Source organism: Schistocerca piceifrons, unplaced genomic scaffold (assembly GCF_021461385.2).
Source record: "Schistocerca piceifrons isolate TAMUIC-IGC-003096 unplaced genomic scaffold, iqSchPice1.1 HiC_scaffold_538, whole genome shotgun sequence".
NCBI lineage: Eukaryota > Metazoa > Arthropoda > Insecta > Orthoptera > Acrididae > Schistocerca > Schistocerca piceifrons.
In genome coordinates this window covers 394185-419558 of record NW_025728775.1, presented here as the reverse complement: position 1 = coordinate 419558, position 25374 = coordinate 394185, and the positions used below count along the sequence as shown (strand labels likewise).

Here is a 25374-nt window from a genome sequence, read left to right as displayed (position 1 = left end):
CAGACGTGATAACCCAGTTTGATGTTGTGGTAAGTGGTGTTTATGTAATTCATTGCAGGAAAAAAACTACGAAAAATTTGTTATTTTAAAATAAAAGTGAAATGCGTTTCATATCTATAAGTGCTCACGTTCCGGTATACTTTTTAATAGAGATAGGTAGTGACATCACTTTGTGTCAGGATTTCGTAAATATAAACAGAACTGGCAGAACAACCACTGTTGATCAGCAGATCGGAGAGATATAGTATAGAATGGCAGAAGATGCAAGCTGTAGCCCCAGTCTTCTGAATAAGATATATATGTTTAAGAGAGAGGGACCAGCAGCAACACTGCCACGGATCTCCAATGACTGTGATTTCCAACCAGTTAGAAATGGCATTGATGCAAACGTGATAGAGCTAGATGATGATGATGACGACGTGTAGCCGTTTCAGCGTAAGAAGATTACTTATTGTATAATAGATGATGATGACGATGATGACATCCAAGAGATACCTATCGAGCCAGTACCATCAGTTTCTGAAGAACAAGAGGTTATTCCTGTAGAGAATGGGGTAGAACCTGAGGCTGTTGATGGCATACAACCTGAGGCTGTTGATGACATACATGAAAAACAAGTAAGCCTTGACTTCCTGGAAGATGCATTTCCCACTAAAGATAAAATGGAATTACAAGATGCCCTTGCACGCAGCAACTGGAATGTGGAGCAAGCAATGGCCAGACTCTGTGAAGAGAAGTTTTCTGATACAGCTAAAAGAAAAAATGATGATGAACTGCAGCACAAGAAAGTTAAGAAAGCAAAGAAAAGCTATAGGGATATTGAAGACAGGACATCTGATGTTGATGATGATGATGCCCAGCCATTCAAGATAAGGTTATTTGATAGTGATGATTCTGAAACTGAAACAACTGATGTGAGTAACCATGACAAGAAGAAAGTCCTGGAGTTTTTGTCAACGGCAACAATTCCTGAACTGAAAGCTATGTCATACTGTTCGCAGAAGAAGGCAGAGGCAATTATTGAGCAGCGCCCTTTCAGTAGTTGGAGTGATCTCGTTGAAAAGTTTCAGAGTGGAAAACACCTTGGTACAGAGTTACTGAATTCTGCACAGGATATCTTAAGTACCCGCAGGGAAGTGAAGGAACTAATGAAGAGATGTGTAAAACTTGCCAAAAAGTTAGAAAAAGCTGTGCTTGAAGGTGCTACTGGCATAAAGGAGCAGCCAGAATTGTTATCAGATGGTCTCAAGCTAACAGCTTATCAGATGGTTGGCCTAAACTGGTTAATGGTTCTACACAATCAGAAGGTCAATGGAATTTTGGCTGATGAAATGGGACTTGGAAAAACTGTCCAAATAATTGCATTCCTAGCACATCTCAAGAAACTTGGGATCGCACAAAATGTTCCTCACTTAATAATAGTACCTTCCTCAACTCTAGATAATTGGAGCAATGAATTTGAAAGATGGTGTCCATCTTTACGTGTTGCTGTTTATTATGGACATCCTGATGAAAGAAGACTAATGCGTGTTAAGTGGATCAAGGGCGGCATGGATGACGTTGATGTTGTAATAACAACGTATACAGTCCTAAACAGTTCACCTGAAGAGAAAAAACTGTTCCGAGTGTTAGAAGTAAACTATGTCATACTAGATGAAGGTCACATGTTAAAAAATATGACAACTCAGCGATTTGAAACACTGATGAGGATAAATGCGAGGAGAAGAGTATTGTTGACTGGCACCCCAGTGCAAAATAATTTAGTGGAACTTATGTCGCTGTTAACATTTTTAATGCCAAATATGTTTGCTGGAAGAAAAGAGGATTTAAAAAAGATATTTTCAAAAGGGCAGAAACAAGCTGCAGAAAATGAAAAGAAAGACCAGCAACCACAATTTGAGCAACAACAGATTGCACAAGCACGAAGAATCATGAAACCATTTCTACTGAGGCGACTGAAATCTGAGGTATTGAAAGACCTCCCCAAAAAGACTGAATCTCTCGTGATGTGTCCCATGAATAAAAACCAGAAAATTATGTATGATAACCTGGTTAAAGCCTTCTCAAAAGCTGCAACAGAGACTGATTTATCGGACGGCAATGAGGGGGACGGTCTGAGTGGAATAGGTATGACAATGGATTTGCGTAAAATGGCAAATCACCCTCTGTTGTTACGGTATAATTACACTGACGAACAGCTGAAAAGTAGTGCTGCATATCTTGCCCGTAACCCATCATATAAAGGGGACAAGGAAGATGTCATCTTTGAAGACCTAGCATGTATGTCGGATTTCCAACTGCATCAGTTGTTCATAGAGTTCAAGGAGCTTTCCAAGAATGCATTACCTACTGAATTATTCTTTGAGTCTGGAAAGTTTGAAAAGTTTGATGAAATCCTGCCTAATCTGAAAAGTGAAGGCCACAGGGTACTGATTTTTAGTCAGTTTGTGATCATGTTGGATGTTATGGAAGAGTACTTGAGACTTCGAGATTATTCATACCTTCGTCTTGACGGAAGTACCCAAGTAACATTTAGGCAGGAATTAATCAATACATTTAATGAAGATGACAGTATTTTCATCTTTCTTCTGTCAACACCGTGTAGGGCAGTCAAGAGATGTGACAGTAATTAGGTTAATTAGTGAGGGAACTATTGAAGAAGGAATGCTCCAAATAGCACAGGAGAAGCTTTCATTGGAACGACAGATCAATAGTGAAGATAATGTTGCGGACAGCAAGAATGTAGTTTGTTTATTGAAACAAGCACTTGGACTGGAAGCAAGGACTGCTGGCAAATAATTTATACATACTTAAATAAAGCGGTGCATAGCTTTGTTTGCAGTTTTTGTTGATGACTGCTTGTGGAAGGAAAGGCGTGTGTTACTGGTGTGAATCGAGTAATTATGAGTCATTGTACATAGTGTCGAGACAACAGGATTATATAATTATCGTCAGATGGTGAATAAGTGGCAGAGCATTTATGTATGTCTTGTTTACCAATAATGTGATGATGATATCCTAAATGAGAAAATTTGGCATAGGTGCAAATATATATGACAAATAATAATTTGTTTCTTTAACGAGAAACTTTTAGGCATCGAATTTTAAGTTGAAAGGAATGGCTACCTGATGTTAGGTGAAGCTGTACTTTCTGAAATGTGATATGCTTTACTTACTCTTTTACTTAACATTTTAACTCTCTTGCAGAGGTTTGATATCCATTTTCAGTATTAAGAACCTACAAACTGTATTGTAGAGAGGGCACATTCAGTTCTACTTTTGTCGTAATTATTTATAATTTTGTTTTCCTTCAGAAATATCTGTTATGAAGTCTGTATGGTGTCACACATAGTTGTAATTAAATTTTTTTCAATTTGTAAAAAAAAAAAAAAAAAAAAAAAAAAAAAAAGGGTATGATTCCTGCTTAGGGTGCAGGAGGTCCCGGGTTCAAATCCCGGACGAGCCCTAGCGTTTTGTGCAAACTGGTCGCACGTAGGTGGCTGAGTCAGCGCAAAAAGCTGCCCGTCAGTGTAAAGTGAATTTCATACTTGGTGTAAAGAAATGACCGTCTGGTCCGACGTATGAAGGTGATTGCCAAGCTTTAGGTACAGAACGTGGCAAATGCTTGTCGGTATGTCTTGTTTAAAGTGATGAAAAAGTGTTTCCGCCCGGGATCGAACCGGGGACCTTCTGCGTGTTAGGCAGACGTGATAACCGCTACACCACGGAAACTACTGCTTTCGTTCTTGCTTCTCAGAGAACTTGTAGCTAGGTTGCCATCGTAACTTAAAAATTCAGTAAATGCGGCACTTGCATGACGAAGGTACATGTAGCAGATCCACACACGACGTGGCTCACTCGAGTAGTATGCGACATAGGGTTGTGACTATTTACTTTCTGTGTGTGACGTTTCTTTGTCTTCTTTTCTTCGTTGTTTCGTCGCCTTAGTGTTTGTGTTGTGTCTTGTGTTGTATAGCGGCTTTTGCCGCATTAATTAAGTGTTATGGCTTCCCGGTTGTTTCCGCGGAAGTGTACTCTCAGTTTTCAGTTTAACAAGGCCACCAGGAATGTTCAACCAACTTCGTTGGAAATTCACGAATGGATTGTGGATACAATTGGCATTACATCGGACCAGGTACATACGGCGTATTTTGACACAGAACTTTACTGCTTTTTTGTGAAATTGTTGAACCCGGTTTTGCTAGATAAGATTTTACTTAAACATGGTGAGCAAGTGTCGTTCCGTCATAGAGATGGTTCTGTTAGCAGTGTTACTGTTTCAAATGCTGAAATTTCGTATACCACAGTTCGGGTTTATAATTTACCCCCTGAAGTTGAAAACAGTTACCTCAAGGAAGCTTTGCTTGGTTATGGTACCGTTCGGTCAATTCGAAATGAACGTTGGTCTGCACAACATAAGCTGCAATGTTATAATGGTGTCAGATCGGTTGAAATGCATATTAAGTCGAACATACCGTCCCATCTGGTTGTATGTGGTTATCGTGTTCATCTTACTTATGAGGGGCAAGTTGGTACGTGTTTTCTATGTAATGAAAATGGTCATGTTCGTGCTAATTGCCCTAAGCGGGTGTTTGTGCTTAAAAATGGGCTAGCACAACGCCGCAAATTAACGGTTGCCGATCTTGTGCCAGCAGCTTCCTCCACTGTCTCGTGTCAGCCTCCTGCAGTAGATTCTTCACAACGGGTGACACCTTCCTCTGATGCAGGTTTTCCCCCGTTACCCACTCGCCCAGATGTATCGGCTGCTTCTACACCGATCCCGTCTGTTTCCAATAACAAACGCCGTCGTGCTAGTGATACCGGTAGCACTGATGACGAAGCTGCTGTTTCGCAGCCGGTTTGCGGATCTGACGAGAGACTTCCGGAATCTCCCATGCTTGTTTTGGATTCTGTTCCCACTGTGTCTCCTGCTTTGCCTGATGACGTCAAACTTGCTGCCACGCCGTCGGCGCAAGAGCCCCAACATTCGGTCGCGGTGGTGTTGACATCCCCCCCGACACAGGCATCACAACATGTTGACGACACTTCGGTGCAGACAGCTGTTTGTCGGAAAATCGCTTCTAGAACTGCGCGCTCCGCTTCAGCGGATTCCAACCCTATCTCTCCACCTCCTACACTTCCAATACCTACACCTTCTGATGCCGGTGCCGATGTTCCTGATGCAGTTTTCCCCTTGCTTGCTCCTTCTTCTGATTCCTCTCGCCCTGCTAATCCTTCGGATGCCTTGGTTGACGTGCCTGATCTCGAACCCCCCACTCCTCCTGCTCTTGAATCTGGTGTGCATCAGATACGCCGTCGGGTGAAAGTGCCCCCCAATCTTCACGCGGTGCGGAAAAAACACAAGCATGCAAAGGATGACTCTGATTCCGTTGATTCCGGGCAATCACCCTCTGCCATGTCTGATGTTGATGATCTGGATGTCGTTGCTTCTAATGTGGTGTAATTAGGGTTCATTTTCCCTTTTGTTTTGTTGATGTTGCAGGCGTACACGTTTATTACCTTAAATATAAATAGCATTCAATCTGCTCTGAAGTTAGCGTCTCTGCAGCAGTTCATTTATGACTCTGCAGCTGATGTTGTTTTCCTGCAGGAAGTCTCCGTTGCACACCTGTTTGTTCCTGGCTTTCGCACTATTATAAATTTTGCGCCTGAGTTTTCCACAGGTACTGCCTTACTAATTCGTGACGGTATCCCCGTTACCGAAATTGAGCTCTTAGACTCGGGAAGGGGTATTGGTTGTCGGTTATTTGACACAACCTTGGTTAATATTTACGCCCCCTCTGGTTCCAGCAAACGGCAGGAAAGGTCTCGTTTTTATAAAGAGGATCTGATTTATCTTTTACGCAAAAATCCTGCGACTTTGATATTGGGGGGTGATTTTAATTGTGTATTACAAGCTAAGGACCAATCGCCTCATTTTAATTATTGTTTCGAGCTACATTCTCTTGTACGTCAACTACGACTACGCGATGCGTGGGAGGTTAAACACCCCACTTTAGTTAAATTTACATTTTTTACTGCCACGTCAAGTAGTCGACTGGACCGATTGTATATTTCTGATCCCCTTAGTGTTTCTGTTTTAAATGTAGATGTTATTCCAGCCAGTTTTACGGATCATTGTGCCCTTGCGGTTATAATTAATTTGGAGCGTCAGCCTCTTAAACTTTATCGGCCGCTGTGGAAATTAAATGTCTCCTTGCTCGATGACCCTGACATCGAACCTCTAATACAGACGGCGTGGGACATGTGTTTACGTTCTCTGCGATACTATCCGTCTAAGCTTCACTGGTGGATCCACTGTGCGAAGCCAAAACTACGTCGCACTTTAATGTCCTACAGTTATAATAGAGCGCGAGATCTGAAACTGACTTTTGAGTATTATTATTCGGTGCTTCGCGAACTTTATGATACTTCTCGAATGACAGGTGCCCACCTTTCTGAGATTCGGAAAATTAAAGCCAAGCTCCTTAGTATTAAACGGCTTCAGATGGAAGGATTGAAGATTAAATCTAAACCGCCGTCCACCTTAGCACATGAAATGACTTCCATGTACCACCTGTTTCGTCACCACAAGAACCGTCGACGTGTATTGATTGACGGCCTTATGGCAGCTGATGGTTGCCGGCTTACCTTACAGAATCAAATAACCCATGAACTTACCTGCTACTATGAGACCTTATATGCTGTGGCTGATTCTGATCCGCTTGATGCTGACGAGATTTTAACTGCTATCCCATCAGTTTTAACAGAGGACCATAATGTGGAATTTTTAGCTCCTTTTACTGCAGACGAAATTTCAGCTTTCATTGCTTGTTCACCATCTCACAAATCTCCTGGTCCGGATGGCCTTCCTAAGGAATTTTTTGTTCGCTTTTGGACTATTATAGGGCCTGTTTTTACGGATATTGTAAATGAAATCTTGAATGGTGGCACAATTCCAGCCGATTTCAAGAGAGGTACGGTTGTCCTGATACCAAAATCTGCTGGTTTGAAGACAGCTAGTGACTTTCGTCCTTTAACCCTTTTAAATTTTGATTATAAGACGGCTGCTAGGGCTGTTAATGCACGTCTATCCCTCTTGCTTACACCTGTGATAACTCCTTGTCAAAGCTGCTTTCCAGGGCGCTCCATATTGACTCCTCTGGCGGGGTATCGTGATGTCGTGTCGATTGTCGCTGTCACCAATATTTCCTGTGCGCTTTTATTTGTTGATTTTAGTAAGGCTTTTGATCGTGTGTCCCATTTGTTTTTAGAGCTTCTGCTGCGCCGACTCGGTTTTAATGAAAAGGCGCTGCTGGTACTTAAGAATATGACGACTGGTATTTCTGCTAAGATTGACATTAATGGCCAGCTAACGAAGGTCATTGATATTAAACGTGGCGTCCCGCAAGGTAGCCCTTTATCCATGACCCTTTATGCTCTCTCCCTTCAACCACTCCTCTCTCGTCTCAACTCGACACTTCGTGGTCTTACGATTTCTGGGGTTACCCTGACAGCAACAGCTTATGCTGATGATTTGGTTGTTTTGCTTCGTTCCGCCGCAGAAGTGCCGCAGTTGAAAATGGAACTAGATAAATTTTCTGCGGCCTCCGGTTCTCGTCTCAACCCCCGTAAAAGCAAACTTCTGAATTTGCGGGGCTTTGAAAATGTGGTTGTTCCGTGGGTTACGGCTGTTGAACACCATACACATTTAGGCATCTATCTTGAACGGTGTCCTCTTCGTATGGCTGCAAAAAATTGGCAAGTGGCCATTTCCAAGCTTCAAGGTGTTTTATTCGAACACTCATGGCGTTCGATACCGCTACTGCAAAAAAAGCGTGTATTAGACACTTATGTTTTATGTAAAGTATTTTACGTTGCTCAGTTGTTTCCGCTTCCAAGAATGCAGGGTGCAAAAATGGTCCAGCTTATCAACAGATATATTTGGCGGGGGCACATTTTTAAATTACGTTGTGATGTTCTTACGAAGCCGCGTCTTGCGGGCGGCTTGTCGTTCACCGATGTCCGTGTCAAGGCTGCGGCCCTTTATGTTAAGCGCACCCTCCATCTTTTATTTTCTGAGTCCCCGACTGTTACTTCGCGATTATTCCATGTCGTTCGTCCTGCGAGCTTGTCACCGCCTATTAACGTAGGGCCTCTAAATGCGAAGCTACGGCATGTTCGGGACTTCTACATTGAGATTAGTTATCTGGATCTCCACTTCCAACGTCGTCCTGTTTTTACTATGCGAACACAGCTTGACAAATGGCACAGGTCTTCTTCTTCCATCCCGATTGTTTTGCAATATCCCCGTTTTAATTGGCGTCACATATGGACGAATATTAGCTTACCCGTTCATTCAGCACCTGTTGCCTCCCTATGGTATAAGGTAGTTCACCAGCTGATTCCTACGAACGAACGACTTCATCGCTTAGGTTTAAGTGTCTCTCCGCTTTGTCAAACGTGTGGTTGTGTTGATACACTCCAACACCGATTTACCTGCGCTGACCGTCTTCGCATGTGGTACTGGCTGCGCCGACAATTGGCGTTACTCACCAGGAGCTCGGAATCGGCATTTACAACTGATATTCTCTGCTGGCCGGACACGGTTTTTTATCCCGGGACAAAGAACAATACCATTATGTGGCTTCTTGGCCGTTACATTTTTGCAGTGGTTGATGGTGATGGTATTTCCGATTTTATTTCGTTTATTGGTTACATGCTTCATGAGTACTGGACGCAACAATCTCTCCCACATCTTAAGAGGGACTTTGCGAATATGCTTAGTATTGTCTTCGAAAAGCAGGGGATTGGTTAAGTTTCCACTTCTATTGATCGCTCCTGCGCCAGTTACATTAATGGCACCGGTATAGGGGCATACTGATCTCACTTCATGATAGGGAAGACATTCTCGCTAGCTCTTACTTATTTTGCTTTCCTGCCAAGCTTTTACCTGTTTGGATAGACACTGCATCACAAGCCCCGTGTCCACATATAAGTATCATAAGACTCTGAACCAAGGAAAATTACTACGTATTGGTGCCACTGTGCTTCAGTGCAGGGAGGAGGAGACGTCATGGCCAGGCCTCGGGTTTCGACCCCTGCCCAACGCGCCTCCCCCGAGCTGCACTGGGTCATTACAGTGAAAGAAATACAAAAAGAAAAAAAAATGGATAAAGCATAAAAAAAAGAAAAATGGATCAGGCGTCGGACTTCAAAATAAAAAAAAAAAGTGGTTAACGCGTCTGACTAGAAAATAAAAAAAAAAAAGTGGTTAAGGCGTCTGACTAAATAAAAAAAAAAAAAAAAAAAGTGGTTAAGGAAAAGAAAAAAAAAAAAAAAAAGGGGGTATGATTCCTGCTTAGGGTGCAGGAGGTCCCGGGTTCAAATCCCGGACGAGCCCTAGCGTTTTGTGCAAACTGGTCGCACGTAGGTGGCTGAGTCAGCGCAAAAAGCTGCCCGTCAGTGTAAAGTGAATTTCATACTTGGTGTAAAGAAATGACCGTCTGGTCCGACGTATGAAGGTGATTGCCAAGCTTTAGGTACAGAACGTGGCAAATGCTTGTCGGTATGTCTTGTTTAAAGTGATGAAAAAGTGTTTCCGCCCGGGATCGAACCGGGGACCTTCTGCGTGTTAGGCAGACGTGATAACCGCTACACCACGGAAACTACTGCTTTCGTTCTTGCTTCTCAGAGAACTTGTAGCAAGGTTGGCATCGTAACTTAAAAATTCAGTAAATGCGGCACTTGCATGACGAAGGTACATGTAGCAGATCCACACACGACGTGGCTCACTCGAGTAGTATGCGACATAGGCAGGAAAATACTGTTCCCGCCCGGGATCGAACCGGGGACCTTCTGCGTGTGAAGCAGACGTGATAACCGCTACACTACGGAAACGACGGATACGCTCTGTCCATCCTTGTACACTCGAAGACGCCTCAGCCTTTCTCCCGTCCGCGCATGCACACACCATAGTTCATTTGACAGCCTGAAACCCATCGTAGCCGAGGGCTCAACAAGTATTCGGGGTGCTCGAGAGGGTGTATGTCGTAGCATCCCCAACGAGATAGCGGCGTTTCGCGCAGTCGTTTTTGCAAGTCACATCAGCAAAAACAATCACCTTCTTAGCAGCAGGCAGTGCGCACCCGGCGGCAGCTCTACATGAAGATGCCAATAGCCCTGGAAGGCCGCCGACCGCGGGCCACGGCACCTCCGAGAACGGTGCTGCCCGTGACCCACGGTGTCGCCACACAGTCTGTCGAAGAACAGCACTGCCGGCAGAAAGCACCTTCCCCATCCCGCCAGCCGCACCAGATTCAAAGAGCACCCTGGACGACTTCGAGGGATGCAGTTTGCTGAAATAATTGGCGTTCACGCTGTCACAGGGCTCGTTGGTCTAGGGGTCCGCAGTTCCGCTTTAGACGCCGTGCAGTGTGGACGTGCCTAGTCTTCCGCTCCGCCGTAGCGTTACGTATAGTGGACTATCGTTTTTGTTTACGTGTTGTGTTGCAACTTCTGTGAGTGTTTCTCCGTCGTTGTTTCGTACCTTGTGTTACTTTCTGTCCTTATTTCAGTGTTTTTTGTGTAGCGGTTTCGACCGCGTATTTTGAAAATGTCGTCCCAGGTTATTCCTCGTCAGGCTACAGTTAGTTTTGCTTTTGACAAGTCAACCCGCCATGTGCAACCTAGTTCTCTTGAGATTCATGATTGGTTGGTAGATACCTTTGGTGTTCATTCGGATCAGGTGCACACTGCTTATTTTGATACCGAACTGTATGTTTTCTTTGTTAAGTTTATGGACCCACTTCAGGTTGATAAAATTCTTTCTAAATATGGTCATCAAGTTCTCTTTCGGCATCGGGATGATTCTGTAAGTACCGTGCTGCTTTCCAATGCTTCCATCACGTATACCAATGTTCGTGTTTACAACCTTCCACCGGAGGTGGATAATGTCTATCTTAAGGAGGGTCTACAGAAGTATGGTGATGTAAAGAGCATTCGCCTTGAACGCTGGTCAAGCCAACATCGCTTGCAATGTTACAGTGGTATTCGTTCAGTCGAAATGCACGTTAAGCAGAATATTCCATCTCACCTGCAGATCGGTGGATATCGTGTCCATGTAACATATAGTGGTCAGGTTGGCACCTGTTTTTTGTGCAATGAAAGTGGTCACGTGCGTACCGACTGTCCGCGGAGAGTTTTTGTTTTAAAAAATTCTCTCGAACAGCGTCGCAAGTTAACGGTCGCTGACCTCGTTGCAGGTGGTTCTGCTCTTGGTGTAGCACAGTCCAGTGGTAGTAGCGCCCCGCCACAGGTTTTGCGCACCCCTGATACAGAATTTCCTCCTTTGCGTGCTAAATCTGATGTTGTTCCGTCTGTCCCTCAGGTGGGTGTGCCACTTTTGAATAATAAGAGGCGTCGCCCACACGATGGAAATAGTACGGATGAGGATCTCCCTGAGATGCCCCAGTCCGAGCGACCGGCATCCTCCGAGCCACTGTGTACTGTAGCTGCTCCCTGCCCTCCTGAGGTAGCGGTTCCGGTGGCGGCTGCTGGCGCCCCTCCGGCCTCCGACGCAGCTTCTCTCGAGTCGGGTCGTCGGTCGGGCCTGTTGGCGCCGTCTTCCGAACCGACTTCGATGTCACAACAAGTGGAGCCGCGACAACTTCCTGCTTCGCTGCCCCATACCTCTGCCAGCGGAGCTGCTCCGCTTCCTTCCAACTCTGCGGCCTCGGACCTTCCTGCTCACGTTTCGCCTCCGTGCAGTCCATGTTTGCCGGAAGCTAGTGCAGGTGTTGACCATTCCGTTTTGTCGGATGTTTCCCCCGCGACCCCGGATCCCGCATGTGGACCGGCGCGGGTGGTGTCGGATACAGAACTTGACCCTCCTACGTCACCGGCGGCTGAAGTTTCCTTGCCCGTCAGCCGACGCAAGTTACGCGTTCAGCCGAACGTTAATGCTGTTCGTAAAAAACCGAAACGTAAGGGATCCGCGGAACGGGGTAGCAGTCCCCCTCCCTCGGATGCCTCCGTCACCCCTGCTATGGACTGTGACGCTGGTGCGTCGGTGTAGGTGATTTGTTTTCTCGCTTTTCTCTCTATGGTTCAAGCATACACCTTTCTTACCTTAAATGTTAACCGTATTGAGTCCGACGTTCGCATTGCCTCTTTGCGGCAGTTTATTTACGACGCCTGTGCGGACGTAGTGTTTTTGCAGGAAGTGTTGTTTTCTGATCTCTCTCTCCCTGGATTTCAAACTGTTTTTAATGTCGCGCCGGAATATTCAACAGGAACTGCTCTTTTCTTTCGAGAGGGCATTCCTATTACTGACATTGAATTCCTTGACTCTGGCCGTGGGATTGGTTGTCGTCTTTTTGATCTCCGCCTCGTTGTTTTGTATGCCCCCTCTGGTTCGGGTCACACTGTGGCTCGATCGCGCTTTTATAAAGAAGAGCTTATTTATCTTTTGCGCCAGAGTCCTCGTAGTCTCCTGCTCGGAGGCGATTTTAATTGTGTTTTACGCCCTGCAGACCAGTCCCCCAATTTTAATTACTGCCGTGATTTACATGACTTAGTTCGTACGATGCATCTGCGTGATGTTTGGGAACACAAATATCCAACCCTGGTGAAATATACGTTTTTTACCGCGTCCTCATGCAGTAGACTCGACAGATTCTATTTATCTGATTTTTTATGTGATAAAATTCATTCTGTCGATGTTATTCCTACTAGTTTTTCTGACCATTGTGCTTTTACTGCAACTGTAAATCTTAGTCGCCAACCTGCAAAACTTTATCGTTCCCAGTGGATGTTAAATGTTTCCCACCTTGCCGACAGTGCTATGGATGATGTTATAAGTGGCGTGTGGGAGCGATGTCTTCGCTCTGTCCCGCGATACCCCTCCTTGCTGGTTTGGTGGACTGCGTTTGCCAAGCCCAAGATTCGTCAGACTTTGATTTTCTACTGTGCTGCTAGGACGCGTGATTTTAAGAACACGTATGAATATTACTACTCTGTCCTGCGTGAACTATATGACGCGGCGGGTACCTCTCCACTGCGGATCCATGATGTTCGTCGTATTAAAGCCAAGCTCTTGAGCCTTAAACGACGACAGATGGATGGTCTGCGAGTTAAGTCGAAACCTCACTCTCTTGTTGAAGGTGAACTGACATCCTTGTACCACCTGCTACGGCATCAGACTCGTCGTCGTCGCTCCTTCATCTCTTCTCTTACGGTGGATGATGGGCGACAGCTTAGTGCACAGGAGGAAATGGTTCGTGCTCTTCATCAGTATTACACTAGTCTCTATTCTGCCGATGATTCTGGTGAGTCTCTTTCGGATGATGTCTTTGGGGATCTAACTGCGACGATCGCGCCTGACGCGAACGGCGAATTTCTCCGGGAGTTCCAGGTAGATGATGTTTTCGATTTTATTGCTCGCTCTCCGTCCAGTAAATCGCCGGGTCCAGACGGCCTGCCTAAAGAATTTTATCTCCGTTTTTGGCCTCTTTTGGGTGGCATTTTTACGCAGATTTTAAATGAGATTGTCAGAGGGATGGATGTGCCTGCCGATTTTAAAGTAGGGAAAATTGTTTTAATTCCGAAGTCCTCTGGTCGTTTATCCGCTGCCAATCTTCGTCCGCTCACATTGCTGAATTTTGACTATAAGACAGCTGCTAGAGCGCTCAATAGCCGGCTGTCTTCTATGCTTCGGGGTGTGATTGGTGCACATCAATGTTGTTTTCATGATAGATCTATTCTGACACCAGTAGCCGAATATCGGGATGTTGTCTCGGTTGCGGCGGTTACAAACGTACATTGTGCCTTTGCCTTCCTTGATTTTTATAAGGCTTTTGATCACGTCAGTCATGTGAAAAAAAAAAAAAAAAAAAAAAAAAAAAAAAAAAAAAAAAAAGGGGTACGATTCCTGCTTAGGGTGCAGGAGGTCCCGGGTTCAAATCCCGGACGAGCCCTAGCGTTTTGTGCAAACTGGTCGCACGTAGGTGGCTGAGTCAGCGCAAAAAGCTGCCCGTCAGTGTAAAGTGAATTTCATACTTGGTGTAAAGAAATGACCGTCTGGTCCGACGTATGAAGGTGATTGCCAAGCTTTAGGTACAGAACGTGGCAAATGCTTGTCGGTATGTCTTGTTTACAGTGATGAAAAAGTGTTTCCGCCCGGGATCGAACCGGGGACCTTCTGCGTGTTAGGCAGACGTGATAACCGCTACACCACGGAAACCACTGCTTTCGTTCTTGCTTCACAGAGAACTTGTAGCAAGGTTGCCATCGTAACTTAAAAATTCAGTAAATGCGGCACTTGCATGACGAAGGTACATGTAGCAGATCCACACACGACGTGGCTCACTCGAGTAGTATGCGACATAGGCAGGAAAATACTGTTCCCGCCCGGGGACCTTCTGCGTGTGAAGCAGACTTGATAACCGCTACACTACGGAAACGACGGATACGCTCTGTCCATCCTTGTACACTCGAAGACGCCTCAGCCTTTCTCCCGTCCGCGCATGCACACACCATAGTTCATTTGACAGCCTGAAACCCATCGTAGCCGAGGGCTCAACAAGTATTCGGGGTGCTCGAGAGGGTGTATGTCGTAGCATCCCCAACGAGATAGCGGCGTTTCGCGCAGTCGTTATTGCAAGTCACATCAGCAAAAACAATCACCTCCTTAGCAGCAGGCAGTGCGCACCCGGCGGCAGCTCTACATGAAGATGCCAATAGCCCTGGAAGGCCGCCGACCGCGGGCCACGGCACCTCCGAGAACGGTGCTGCCCGTGACCCACGGTGTCGCCACACAGTCTGTCGAAGAACAGCACTGCCGGCAGAAAGCACCTTCCCCATCCCGCCAGCCGCACCAGATTCAAAGAGCACCCTGGACGACTTCGAGGGATGCAGTTTGCTGAAATAATTGGCGTTCACGCTGTCACAGGGCTCGTTGGTCTACGGGTATGATTCCTGCTTAGGGTGCAGGGGGTCCCGGGATCAAATCCCGGACGAGCCCTAGCGTTTTGTGCAAACTGGTCGCACGTAGGTGGCTGAGTCAGCGCAAAAAGCTGCCCGTCAGTGTAAAGTGAATTTCATACTTGGTGTAAAGAAATGACCGTCTGGTCCGACGTATGAAGGTGATTGCCAAGCTTTAGGTACAGAACGTGGCAAATGCTTGTCGGTATGTCTTGTTTAAAGTGATGAAAAAGTGTTTCCGCCCGGGATCGAACCGGGGACCTTCTGCGTGTTAGGCAGACGTGATAACCGCTACACCACGGAAACTACTGCTTTCGTTCTTGCTTCTCAGAGAACTTGTAGCAAGGTTGCCATCGTAACTAAAAAATTCAGTAAATGCGGCACTTGCATGACGAAGGTACATGTAGCAGATCCACACACGACGTGGCTCACTCGAGTAGTATGCGACATAGGCAGGAAAATACTGTTCCCGCCCGGGATCGAACCGGGGACCTTCTGCGTGTGAAGCAGACGTGATAACCGCTACACTACGGAAACGACGGATACGCTCTGTCCATCCTTGTACACTCGAAGACGCCTCAGCCTTTCTCCCGTCCGCGCATGCACACACCATAGTTCATTTGACAGCCTGAAACCCATCGTAGCCGAGGGCTCAACAAGTATTCGGGGTGCTCGAGAGGGTGTATGTCGTAGCATCCCCAACGAGATAGCGGCGTTTCGCGCAGTCGTTATTGCAAGTCACATCAGCAAAAACAATCACCTCCTTAGCAGCAGGCAGTGCGCACCCGGCGGCAGCAGATCCACACACGACGTGGCTCACTCGAGTAGTATGCGACATAGGCAGGAAAATACTGTTCCCGCCCGGGGACCTTCTGCGTGTGAAGCAGACGTGATAACCGCTACACTACGGAAACGACGGATACGCTCTGTCCATCCTTGTACACTCGAAGACGCCTCAGCCTTTCTCCCGTCCGCGCATGCACACACCATAGTTCATTTGACAGCCTGAAACCCATCGTAGCCGAGGGCTCAACAAGTATTCGGGGTGCTCGAGAGGGTGTATGTCGTAGCATCCCCAACGAGATAGCGGCGTTTCGCGCAGTAGTTATTGCAAGTCACATCAGCAAAAACAATCACCTCCTTAGCAGCAGGCAGTGCGCACCCGGCGGCAGCAGATCCACACACGACGTGGCTCACTCGAGTAGTATGCGACATAGGCAGGAAAATACTGTTCCCGCCCGGGGACCTTCTGCGTGTGAAGCAGACGTGATAACCGCTACACTACGGAAACGACGGATACGCTCTGTCCATCCTTGTACACTCGAAGACGCCTCAGCCTTTCTCCCGTCCGCGCATGCACACACCATAGTTCATTTGACAGCCTGAAACCCATCGTAGCCGAGGGCTCAACAAGTATTCGGGGTGCTCGAGAGGGTGTATGTCGTAGCATCCCCAACGAGATAGCGGCGTTTCGCGCAGTCGTTATTGCAAGTCACATCAGCAAAAACAATCACCTCCTTAGCAGCAGGCAGTGCGCACCCGGCGGCAGCAGATCCACACACGACGTGGCTCACTCGAGTAGTATGCGACATAGGCAGGAAAATACTGTTCCCGCCCGGGGAACTTCTGCGTGTGAAGCAGACGTGATAACCGCTACACTACGGAAACGACGGATACTCTCTGTCCATCCTTGTACACTCGAAGACGCCTCAGCCTTTCTCCCGTCCGCGCGTGCACACACCATAGTTCATTTGACAGCCTGAAACCCATCGTAGCCGAGGGCTCAACAAGTATTCGGGGTGCTCGAGAGGGTGTATGTCGTAGCATCCCCAACGAGATAGCGGCGTTTCGCGCAGTCGTTATTGCAAGTCACATCAGCAAAAACAATCACCTCCTTAGCAGCAGGCAGTGCGCACCCGGCGGCAGCTCTACATGAAGATGCCAATAGCCCTGGAAGGCCGCCGACCGCGGGCCACGGCACCTCCGAGAACGGTGCTGCCCGTGACCCACGGTGTCGCCACACAGTCTGTCGAAGAACAGCACTGCCGGCAGAAAGCACCTTCCCCATCCCGCCAGCCGCACCAGATTCAAAGAGCACCCTGGACGACTTCGAGGGATGCAGTTTGCTGAAATAATTGGCGTTCACGCTGTCACAGGGCTCGTTGGTCTACGGGTATGATTCCTGCTTAGGGTGCAGGAGGTCCCGGGTTCAAATCCCGGACGAGCCCTAGCGTTTTGTGCAAACTGGTCGCACGTAGGTGGCTGAGTCAGCGCAAAAAGCTGCCCGTCAGTGTAAAGTGAATTTCATACTTGGTGTAAAGAAATGACCGTCTGGTCCGACGTATGAAGGTGATTGCCAAGCTTTAGGTACAGAACGTGGCAAATGCTTGTCGGTATGTCTTGTTTAAAGTGATGAAAAAGTGTTTCCGCCCGGGATCGAACCGGGGACCTTCTGCGTGTTAGGCAGACGTGATAACCGCTACACCACGGAAACTACTGCTTTCGTTCTTGCTTCTCAGAGAACTTGTAGCAAGGTTGCCATCGTAACTAAAAAATTCAGTAAATGCGGCACTTGCATGACGAAGGTACATGTAGCAGATCCACACACGACGTGGCTCACTCGAGTAGTATGCGACATAGGCAGGAAAATACTGTTCCCGCCCGGGATCGAACCGGGGACCTTCTGCGTGTGAAGCAGACGTGATAACCGCTACACTACGGAAACGACGGATACGCTCTGTCCATCCTTGTACACTCGAAGACGCCTCAGCCTTTCTCCCGTCCGCGCATGCACACACCATAGTTCATTTGACAGCCTGAAACCCATCGTAGCCGAGGGCTCAACAAGTATTCGGGGTGCTCGAGAGGGTGTATGTCGTAGCATCCCCAACGAGATAGCGGCGTTTCGCGCAGTCGTTATTGCAAGTCACATCAGCAAAAACAATCACCTCCTTAGCAGCAGGCAGTGCGCACCCGGCGGCAGCTCTACATGAAGATGCCAATAGCCCTGGAAGGCCGCCGACCGCGGGCCACGGCACCTCCGAGAACGGTGCTGCCCGTGACCCACGGTGTCGCCACACAGTCTGTCGAAGAACAGCACTGCCGGCAGAAAGCACCTTCCCCATCCCGCCAGCCGCACCAGATTCAAAGAGCACCCTGGACGACTTCGAGGGATGCAGTTTGCTGAAATAATTGGCGTTCACGCTGTCACAGGGCTCGTTGGTCTAGGGGTATGATTCCTGCTTAGGGTGCAGGAGGTCCCGGGTTCAAATCCCGGACGAGCCCTAGCGTTTTGTGCAAACTGGTCGCACGTAGGTGGCTGAGTCAGCGCAAAAAGCTGCCCGTCAGTGTAAAGTGAATTTCATACTTGGTGTAAAGAAATGACCGTCTGGTCCGACGTATGAAGGTGATTGCCAAGCTTTAGGTACAGAACGTGGCAAATGCTTGTCGGTATGTCTTGTTTAAAGTGATGAAAAAGTGTTTCCGCCCGGGATCGAACCGGGGACCTTCTGCGTGTTAGGCAGACGTGATAACCGCTACACCACGGAAACTACTGCTTTCGTTCTTGCTTCTCAGAGAACTTGTAGCAAGGTTGCCATCGTAACTTAAAAATTCAGTAAATGCGGCACTTGCATGACGAAGGTACATGTAGCAGATCCACACACGACGTGGCTCACTCGAGTAGTATGCGACATAGGCAGGAAAATACTGTTCCCGCCCGGGATCGAACCGGGGACCTTCTGCGTGTGAAGCAGACGTGATAACCGCTACACTACGGAAACGACGGATACGCTCTGTCCATCCTTGTACACTCGAAGACGCCTCAGCCTTTCTCCCGTCCGCGCGTGCACACACCATAGTTCATTTGACAGCCTGAAACCCATCGTAGCCGAGGGCTCAACAAGTATTCGGGGTGCTCGAGAGGGTGTATGTCGTAGCATCCCCAACGAGATAGCGGCGTTTCGCGCAGTCGTTATTGCAAGTCACATCAGCAAAAACAATCACCTCCTTAGCAGCAGGCAGTGCGCACCCGGCGGCAGCTCTACATGAAGATGCCAATAGCCCTGGAAGGCCGCCGACCGCGGGCCACGGCACCTCCGAGAACGGTGCTGCCCGTGACCCACGGTGTCGCCACACAGTCTGTCGAAGAACAGCACTGCCGGCAGAAAGCACCTTCCCCATCCCGCCAGCCGCACCAGATTCAAAGAGCACCCTGGACGACTTCGAGGGATGCAGTTTGCTGAAATAATTGGCGTTCACGCTGTCACAGGGCTCGTTGGTCAAGGGGTATGATTCCTGCTTAGGGTGCAGGAGGTCCCGGGTTCAAATCCCGGACGAGCCCTAGCGTTTTGTGCAAACTGGTCGCACGTAGGTGGCTGAGTCAGCGCAGAAAGCTGCCCGTCAGTGTAAAGTGAATTTCATACTTGGTGTAAAGAAATGACCGTCTGGTCCGACGTATGAAGGTGATTGCCAAGCTTTAGGTACAGAACGTGGCAAATGCTTGTCGGTATGTCTTGTTTAAAGTGATGAAAAAGTGTTTCCACCCGGGATCGAACCGGGGACCTTCTGCGTGTTAGGCAGACGTGATAACCGCTACACCACGGAAACCACTGCTTTCGTTCTTGCTTCTCAGAGAACTTGTAGCAAGGTTGCCATCGTAACTTAAAAATTCAGTAAATGCGGCACTTGCATGACGAAGGTACATGTAGCAGATCCACACACGACGTGGCTCACTCGAGTAGTATGCGACATAGGCAGGAAGATACTGTTCCCGCCCGGGGACCTTCTGCGTGTGAAGCAGACGTGATAACCGCTACACTACGGAAACGACGGATACGCTCTGTCCATCCTTGTACACTCGAAGACGCCTCAGCCTTTCTCCCGTCCGCGCATGCACACACCATAGTTCATTTGACAGCCTGAAACCCATCGTAGCCGAGGGCTCAACAAGTATTCGGGGTGCTCGAGAGGGTGTATGTCGTAGCATCCCCAACGAGATAGCGGCGTTTCGCGCAGTCGTTATTGCAAGTCACATCAGCAAAAACAATCACCTCCTTAGCAGCAGGCAGTGCGCACCCGGCGGCAGCAGATCCACACACGACGTGGCTCACTCGAGTAGTATGCGACATAGGCAGGAAAATACTGTTCCCGCCCGGGGACCTTCTGCGTGTGAAGCAGACGTGATAACCGCTACACTACGGAAACGACGGATACGCTCTGTCCATCCTTGTACACTCGAAGACGCCTCAGCCTTTCTCCCGTCCGCGCATGCACACACCATAGTTCATTTGACAGCCTGAAACCCATCGTAGCCGAGGGCTCAACAAGTATTCGGGGTGCTCGAGAGGGTGTATGTCGTAGCATCCCCAACGAGATAGCGGCGTTTCGCGCAGTCGTTATTGCAAGTCACATCAGCAAAAACAATCACCTCCTTAGCAGCAGGCAGTGCGCACCCGGCGGCAGCTCTACATGAAGATGCCAATAGCCCTGGAAGGCCGCCGACCGCGGGCCTTGGCACCTCCGAGAACGGTGCTGCCCGTGACCCACGGTGTCGCCACACAGTCTGTCGAAGAACAGCACTGCCGGCAGAAAGCACCTTCCCCATCCCGCCAGCCGCACCAGATTCAAAGAGCACCCTGGACGACTTCGAGGGATGCAGTTTGCTGAAATAATTGGCGTTCACGCTGTCACAGGGCTCGTTGGTCAAGGGGTATGATTCCTGCTTAGGGTGCAGGAGGTCCCGGGTTCAAATCCCGGACGAGCCCTAGCGTTTTGTGCAAACTGGTCGCACGTAGGTGGCTGAGTCAGCGCAAAAAGCTGCCCGTCAGTGTAAAGTGAATTTCATACTTGGTGTAAAGAAATGACCGTCTGGTCCGACGTATGAAGGTGATTGCCAAGCTTTAGGTACAGAACGTGGCAAATGCTTGTCGGTATGTCTTGTTTAAAGTGATGAAAAAGTGTTTCCGCCCGGGATCGAACCGGTAACCTTCTGCGTGTTAGGCAGACGTGATAACCGCTACACCACGGAAACTACTGCTTTCGTTCTTGCTTCTCAGAGAACTTGTAGCAAGGTTGCCATCGTAACTAAAAAATTCAGTAAATGCGGCACTTGCATGACGAAGGTACATGTAGCAGATCCACACACGACGTGGCTCACTCGAGTAGTATGCGACATAGGCAGGAAAATACTGTTCCCGCCCGGGATCGAACCGGGGACCTTCTGCGTGTAAAGCAGACGTGATAACCGCTACACTACGGAAACGACGGATTCGCTCTGTCCATCCTTGTACACTCGAAGACGCCTCAGCCTTTCTCCCGTCCGCGCATGCACACACCATAGTTCATTTGACAGCCTGAAACCCATCGTAGCCGAGGGCTCAACAAGTATTCGGGGTGCTCGAGAGGGTGTATGTCGTAGCATCCCCAACGAGATAGCGGCGTTTCGCGCAGTCGTTATTGCAAGTCACATCAGCAAAAACAATCACCTCCTTAGCAGCAGGCAGCGCGCACCCGGCGGCAGCTTGTACACTCGAAGACGCCTCAGCCTTTCTCCCGTCCGCGCATGCACACACCATAGTTCATTTGACAGCCTGAAACCCATCGTAGCCGAGGGCTCAACAAGTATTCGGGGTGCTCGAGAGGGTGTATGTCGTAGCATCCCCAACGAGATAGCGGCGTTTCGTGCAGTCGTTATTGCAAGTCACATCAGCAAAAACAATCACCTCCTTAGCAGCAGGCAGTGCGCACCCGGCGGCAGCTCTACATGAAGATGCCAATAGCCCTGGAAGGCCGCCGACCGCGGGCCACGGCACCTCCGAGAACGGTGCTGCCCGTGACCCACGGTGTCGCCACACAGTCTGTCGAAGAACAGCACTGCCGGCAGAAAGCACCTTCCCCATCCCGCCAGCCGCACCAGATTCAAAGAGCACCCTGGACGACTTCGAGGGATCCAGTTTGCTGAAATAATTGGCGTTCACGCTGTCACAGGGCTCGTTGGTCTACGGGTATGATTCCTGCTTAGGGTGCAGGAGGTCCCGGGTTCAAATCCCGGACGAGCCCTAGCGTTTTGTGCAAACTGGTCGCACGTAGGTGGCTGAGTCAGCGCAAAAAGCTGCCCGTCAGTGTAAAGTGAATTTCATACTTGGTGTAAAGAAATGACCGTCTGGTCCGACGTATGAAGGTGATTGCCAAGCTTTAGGTACAGAACGTGGCAAATGCTTGTCGGTATGTCTTGTTTAAAGTGATGAAAAAAGTGTTTCCGCCCGGGATCGAACCGGGGACCTTCTGCGTGTTAGGCAGACGTGATAACCGCTACACCACGGAAACCACTGCTTTCGTTCTTGCTTCTCAGAGAACTTGTAGCAAGGTTGCCATCGTAACTTAAAAATTCAGTAAATGCGGCACTTGCATGACGAAGGTACATGTAGCAGATCCACACACGACGTGGCTCACTCGAGTAGTATGCGACATAGGCAGGAAAATACTGTTCCCGCGCGGGGACCTTCTGCGTGTGAAGCAGACGTGATAACCGCTACACTACGGAAACGACGGATACGCTCTGTCCATCCTTGTACACTCGAAGACGCCTCAGCCTTTCTCCCGTCCGCGCATGCACACACCATAGTTCATTTGACAGCCTGAAACCCATCGTAGCCGAGGGCTCAACAAGTATTCGGGGTGCTCGAGAGGGTGTATGTCGTAGCATCCCCAACGAGATAGCGGCGTTTCGCGCAGTCGTTATTGCAAGTCACATCAGCAAAAACAATCACCTCCTTAGCAGCAGGCAGTGCGCACCCGGCGGCAGCTCTACATGAAGATGCCAATAGCCCTGGAAGGCCGCCGACCGCGGGCCACGGCACCTCCGAGAACGGTGCTGCCCGTGACCCACGGTGTCGCCACACAGTCTGTCGAAGAACAGCACTGCCGGCAGAAAGCACCTTCCCCATCCCGCCAGCCGCACCAGATTCAAAGAGCACCCTGGACGACTTCGAGGGATGCAGTTTGCTGAAATAATTGGCGTTCACGCTGTCACAGGGCTCGTTGGTCTAGGGGTATGATTCCTGCTTAGGGTGCAGGAGGTCCCGGGTTCAAATCCCGGACGAGCCCTAGCGTTTTGAGCAAACTGGTCGCACGTAGGTGGCTGAGTCAGCGCAAAAAGCTGCCCGTCAGTGTAAAGTGAATTTCATACTTGGTGTAAAGAAATGACCGTCTGGTCCGACGTATGAAGGTGATTGCCAAGCTTTAGGTACAGAACGTGGCAAATGCTTGTAGGTATGTCTTGTTTAAAGTGATGAAAAAGTGTTTCCGCCCGGGATCGAACCGGGGACCTTCTGCGTGTTAGGCAGACGTGATAACCGCTACACCACGGAAACTACTGCTTTCGTTCTTGCTTCTCAGAGAACTTGTAGCAAGGTTGCCATCGTAACTAAAAAATTCAGTAAATGCGGCACTTGCATGACGAAGGTACATGTAGCAGATCCACACACGACGTGGCTCACTCGAGTAGTATGCGACATAGGCAGGAAAATACTGTTCCCGCCCGGGATCGAACCGGGGACCTTCTGCGTGTGAAGCAGACGTGATAACCGCTACACTACGGAAACGACGGATACGCTCTGTCCATCCTTGTACACTCGAAGACGCCTCAGCCTTTCTCCCGTCCGCGCATGCACACACCATAGTTCATTTGACAGCCTGAAACCCATCGTAGCCGAGGGCTCAACAAGTATTCGGGGTGCTCGAGAGGGTGTATGTCGTAGCATCCCCAACGAGATAGCGGCGTTTCGCGCAGTCGTTATTGCAAGTCACATCAGCAAAAACAATCACCTCCTTAGCAGCAGGCAGTGCGCACCCGGCGGCAGCTCTACATGAAGATGCCAATAGCCCTGGAAGGCCGCCGACCGCGGGCCACGGCACCTCCGAGAACGGTGCTGCCCGTGACCCACGGTGTCGCCACACAGTCTGTCGAAGAACAGCACTGCCGGCAGAAAGCACCTTCCCCATCCCGCCAGCCGCACCAGATTCAAAGAGCACCCTGGACGACTTCGAGGGATGCAGTTTGCTGAAATAATTGGCGTTCACGCTGTCACAGGGCTCGTTGGTCTAGGGGTATGATTCCTGCTTAGGGTGCAGGAGGTCCCGGGTTCAAATCCCGGACGAGCCCTAGCGTTTTGTGCAAACTGGTCGCACGTAGGTGGCTGAGTCAGCGCAAAAAGCTGCCCGTCAGTGTAAAGTGAATTTCATACTTGGTGTAAAGAAATGACCGTCTGGTCCGACGTATGAAGGTGATTGCCAAGCTTTAGGTACAGAACGAGGCAAATGCTTGTCGGTATGTCTTGTTTAAAGTGATGAAAAAGTGTTTCCGCCCGGGATCGAACCGGGGACCTTCTGCGTGTTAGGCAGACGTGATAACCGCTACACCACGGAAACTACTGCTTTCGTTCTTGCTTCTCAGAGAACTTGTAGCAAGGTTGCCATCGTAACTTAAAAATTCAGTAAATGCGGCACTTGCATGACGTAGGTACATGTAGCAGATCCACACACGACGTGGCTCACTCGAGTAGTATGCGACATAGGCAGGAAAATACTGTTCCCGCCCGGGATCGAACCGGGGACCTTCTGCGTGTGAAGCAGACGTGATAACCGCTACACTACGGAAACGACGGATGCGCTCTGTCCATCCTTGTACACTCGAAGACGCCTCAGCCTTTCTCCCGTCCGCGCGTGCACACACCATAGTTCATTTGACAGCCTGAAACCCATCGTAGCCGAGGGCTCAACAAGTATTCGGGGTGCTCGAGAGGGTGTATGTCGTAGCATCCCCAACGAGATAGCGGCGTTTCGCGCAGTCGTTATTGCAAGTCACATCAGCAAAAACAATCACCTCCTTAGCAGCAGGCAGTGCGCACCCGGCGGCAGCTCTACATGAAGATGCCAATAGCCCTGGAAGGCCGCCGACCGCGGGCCACGGCACCTCCGAGAACGGTGCTGCCCGTGACCCACGGTGTCGCCACACAGTCTGTCGAAGAACAGCACTGCCGGCAGAAAGCACCTTCCCCATCCCGCCAGCCGCACCAGATTCAAAGAGCACCCTGGACGACTTCGAGGGATGCAGTTTGCTGAAATAATTGGCGTTCACGCTGTCACAGGGCTCGTTGGTCAAGGGGTATGATTCCTGCTTAGGGTGCAGGAGGTCCCGGGTTCAAATCGCGGACGAGCCCTAGCGTTTTGTGCAAACTGGTCGCACGTAGGTGGCTGAGTCAGCGCAAAAAGCTGCCCGTCAGTGTAAAGTGAATTTCATACTTGGTGTAAAGAAATGACCGTCTGGTCCGACGTATGAAGGTGATTGCCAAGCTTTAGGTACAGAACGTGGCAAATGCTTGTCGGTATGTC

At 49.0% G+C, this 25374-nt stretch overlaps 25 non-coding genes and 1 pseudogene across 25 annotated transcripts; 8 read left to right on the top strand and 18 right to left on the bottom strand.

Moving 5' to 3' along the window:
• Window positions 1-16: 16 nt before the first annotated feature.
• Window positions 17-3050, top strand: LOC124754859 (annotated as a pseudogene).
• A 609-nt stretch (window positions 3051-3659) lies between these two features.
• On the bottom strand, window positions 3660-3732 carry Trnav-aac. Its single transcript has one exon. It is a non-coding gene; the product is annotated as a tRNA-Val (tRNA).
• Window positions 3733-9596: 5864 nt separating this feature from the next.
• Trnav-aac lies at window positions 9597-9669 on the bottom strand. The gene has a single exon. It is a non-coding gene; the product is annotated as a tRNA-Val (tRNA).
• Window positions 9670-9827: 158 nt separating this feature from the next.
• Window positions 9828-9900, bottom strand: Trnav-cac. The gene has a single exon. It is a non-coding gene; the product is annotated as a tRNA-Val (tRNA).
• A 4269-nt stretch (window positions 9901-14169) lies between these two features.
• On the bottom strand, window positions 14170-14242 carry Trnav-aac. The gene has a single exon. It is a non-coding gene; the product is annotated as a tRNA-Val (tRNA).
• A 973-nt stretch (window positions 14243-15215) lies between these two features.
• Trnav-aac lies at window positions 15216-15288 on the bottom strand. The gene has a single exon. It is a non-coding gene; the product is annotated as a tRNA-Val (tRNA).
• A 158-nt stretch (window positions 15289-15446) lies between these two features.
• On the bottom strand, window positions 15447-15519 carry Trnav-cac. Its single transcript has one exon. It is a non-coding gene; the product is annotated as a tRNA-Val (tRNA).
• A 1619-nt stretch (window positions 15520-17138) lies between these two features.
• Trnap-agg lies at window positions 17139-17210 on the top strand. The gene has a single exon. It is a non-coding gene; the product is annotated as a tRNA-Pro (tRNA).
• Window positions 17211-17403: 193 nt separating this feature from the next.
• Trnav-aac lies at window positions 17404-17476 on the bottom strand. Its single transcript has one exon. It is a non-coding gene; the product is annotated as a tRNA-Val (tRNA).
• Window positions 17477-17634: 158 nt separating this feature from the next.
• Trnav-cac lies at window positions 17635-17707 on the bottom strand. Its single transcript has one exon. It is a non-coding gene; the product is annotated as a tRNA-Val (tRNA).
• A 488-nt stretch (window positions 17708-18195) lies between these two features.
• On the top strand, window positions 18196-18267 carry Trnap-agg. Its single transcript has one exon. It is a non-coding gene; the product is annotated as a tRNA-Pro (tRNA).
• Window positions 18268-18460: 193 nt separating this feature from the next.
• Window positions 18461-18533, bottom strand: Trnav-aac. Its single transcript has one exon. It is a non-coding gene; the product is annotated as a tRNA-Val (tRNA).
• A 158-nt stretch (window positions 18534-18691) lies between these two features.
• Window positions 18692-18764, bottom strand: Trnav-cac. Its single transcript has one exon. It is a non-coding gene; the product is annotated as a tRNA-Val (tRNA).
• Window positions 18765-19252: 488 nt separating this feature from the next.
• Trnap-agg lies at window positions 19253-19324 on the top strand. Its single transcript has one exon. It is a non-coding gene; the product is annotated as a tRNA-Pro (tRNA).
• A 193-nt stretch (window positions 19325-19517) lies between these two features.
• Trnav-aac lies at window positions 19518-19590 on the bottom strand. The gene has a single exon. It is a non-coding gene; the product is annotated as a tRNA-Val (tRNA).
• Window positions 19591-20675: 1085 nt separating this feature from the next.
• On the top strand, window positions 20676-20747 carry Trnap-agg. Its single transcript has one exon. It is a non-coding gene; the product is annotated as a tRNA-Pro (tRNA).
• Window positions 20748-20940: 193 nt separating this feature from the next.
• On the bottom strand, window positions 20941-21013 carry Trnav-aac. Its single transcript has one exon. It is a non-coding gene; the product is annotated as a tRNA-Val (tRNA).
• A 158-nt stretch (window positions 21014-21171) lies between these two features.
• Window positions 21172-21244, bottom strand: Trnav-uac. The gene has a single exon. It is a non-coding gene; the product is annotated as a tRNA-Val (tRNA).
• Window positions 21245-21969: 725 nt separating this feature from the next.
• Trnap-agg lies at window positions 21970-22041 on the top strand. The gene has a single exon. It is a non-coding gene; the product is annotated as a tRNA-Pro (tRNA).
• A 194-nt stretch (window positions 22042-22235) lies between these two features.
• On the bottom strand, window positions 22236-22308 carry Trnav-aac. The gene has a single exon. It is a non-coding gene; the product is annotated as a tRNA-Val (tRNA).
• A 708-nt stretch (window positions 22309-23016) lies between these two features.
• Window positions 23017-23088, top strand: Trnap-agg. Its single transcript has one exon. It is a non-coding gene; the product is annotated as a tRNA-Pro (tRNA).
• Window positions 23089-23281: 193 nt separating this feature from the next.
• Trnav-aac lies at window positions 23282-23354 on the bottom strand. Its single transcript has one exon. It is a non-coding gene; the product is annotated as a tRNA-Val (tRNA).
• A 158-nt stretch (window positions 23355-23512) lies between these two features.
• Trnav-cac lies at window positions 23513-23585 on the bottom strand. Its single transcript has one exon. It is a non-coding gene; the product is annotated as a tRNA-Val (tRNA).
• A 488-nt stretch (window positions 23586-24073) lies between these two features.
• Trnap-agg lies at window positions 24074-24145 on the top strand. The gene has a single exon. It is a non-coding gene; the product is annotated as a tRNA-Pro (tRNA).
• Window positions 24146-24338: 193 nt separating this feature from the next.
• On the bottom strand, window positions 24339-24411 carry Trnav-aac. Its single transcript has one exon. It is a non-coding gene; the product is annotated as a tRNA-Val (tRNA).
• Window positions 24412-24569: 158 nt separating this feature from the next.
• Window positions 24570-24642, bottom strand: Trnav-cac. Its single transcript has one exon. It is a non-coding gene; the product is annotated as a tRNA-Val (tRNA).
• Between the last annotated feature and the right edge of the window lie 732 nt (window positions 24643-25374).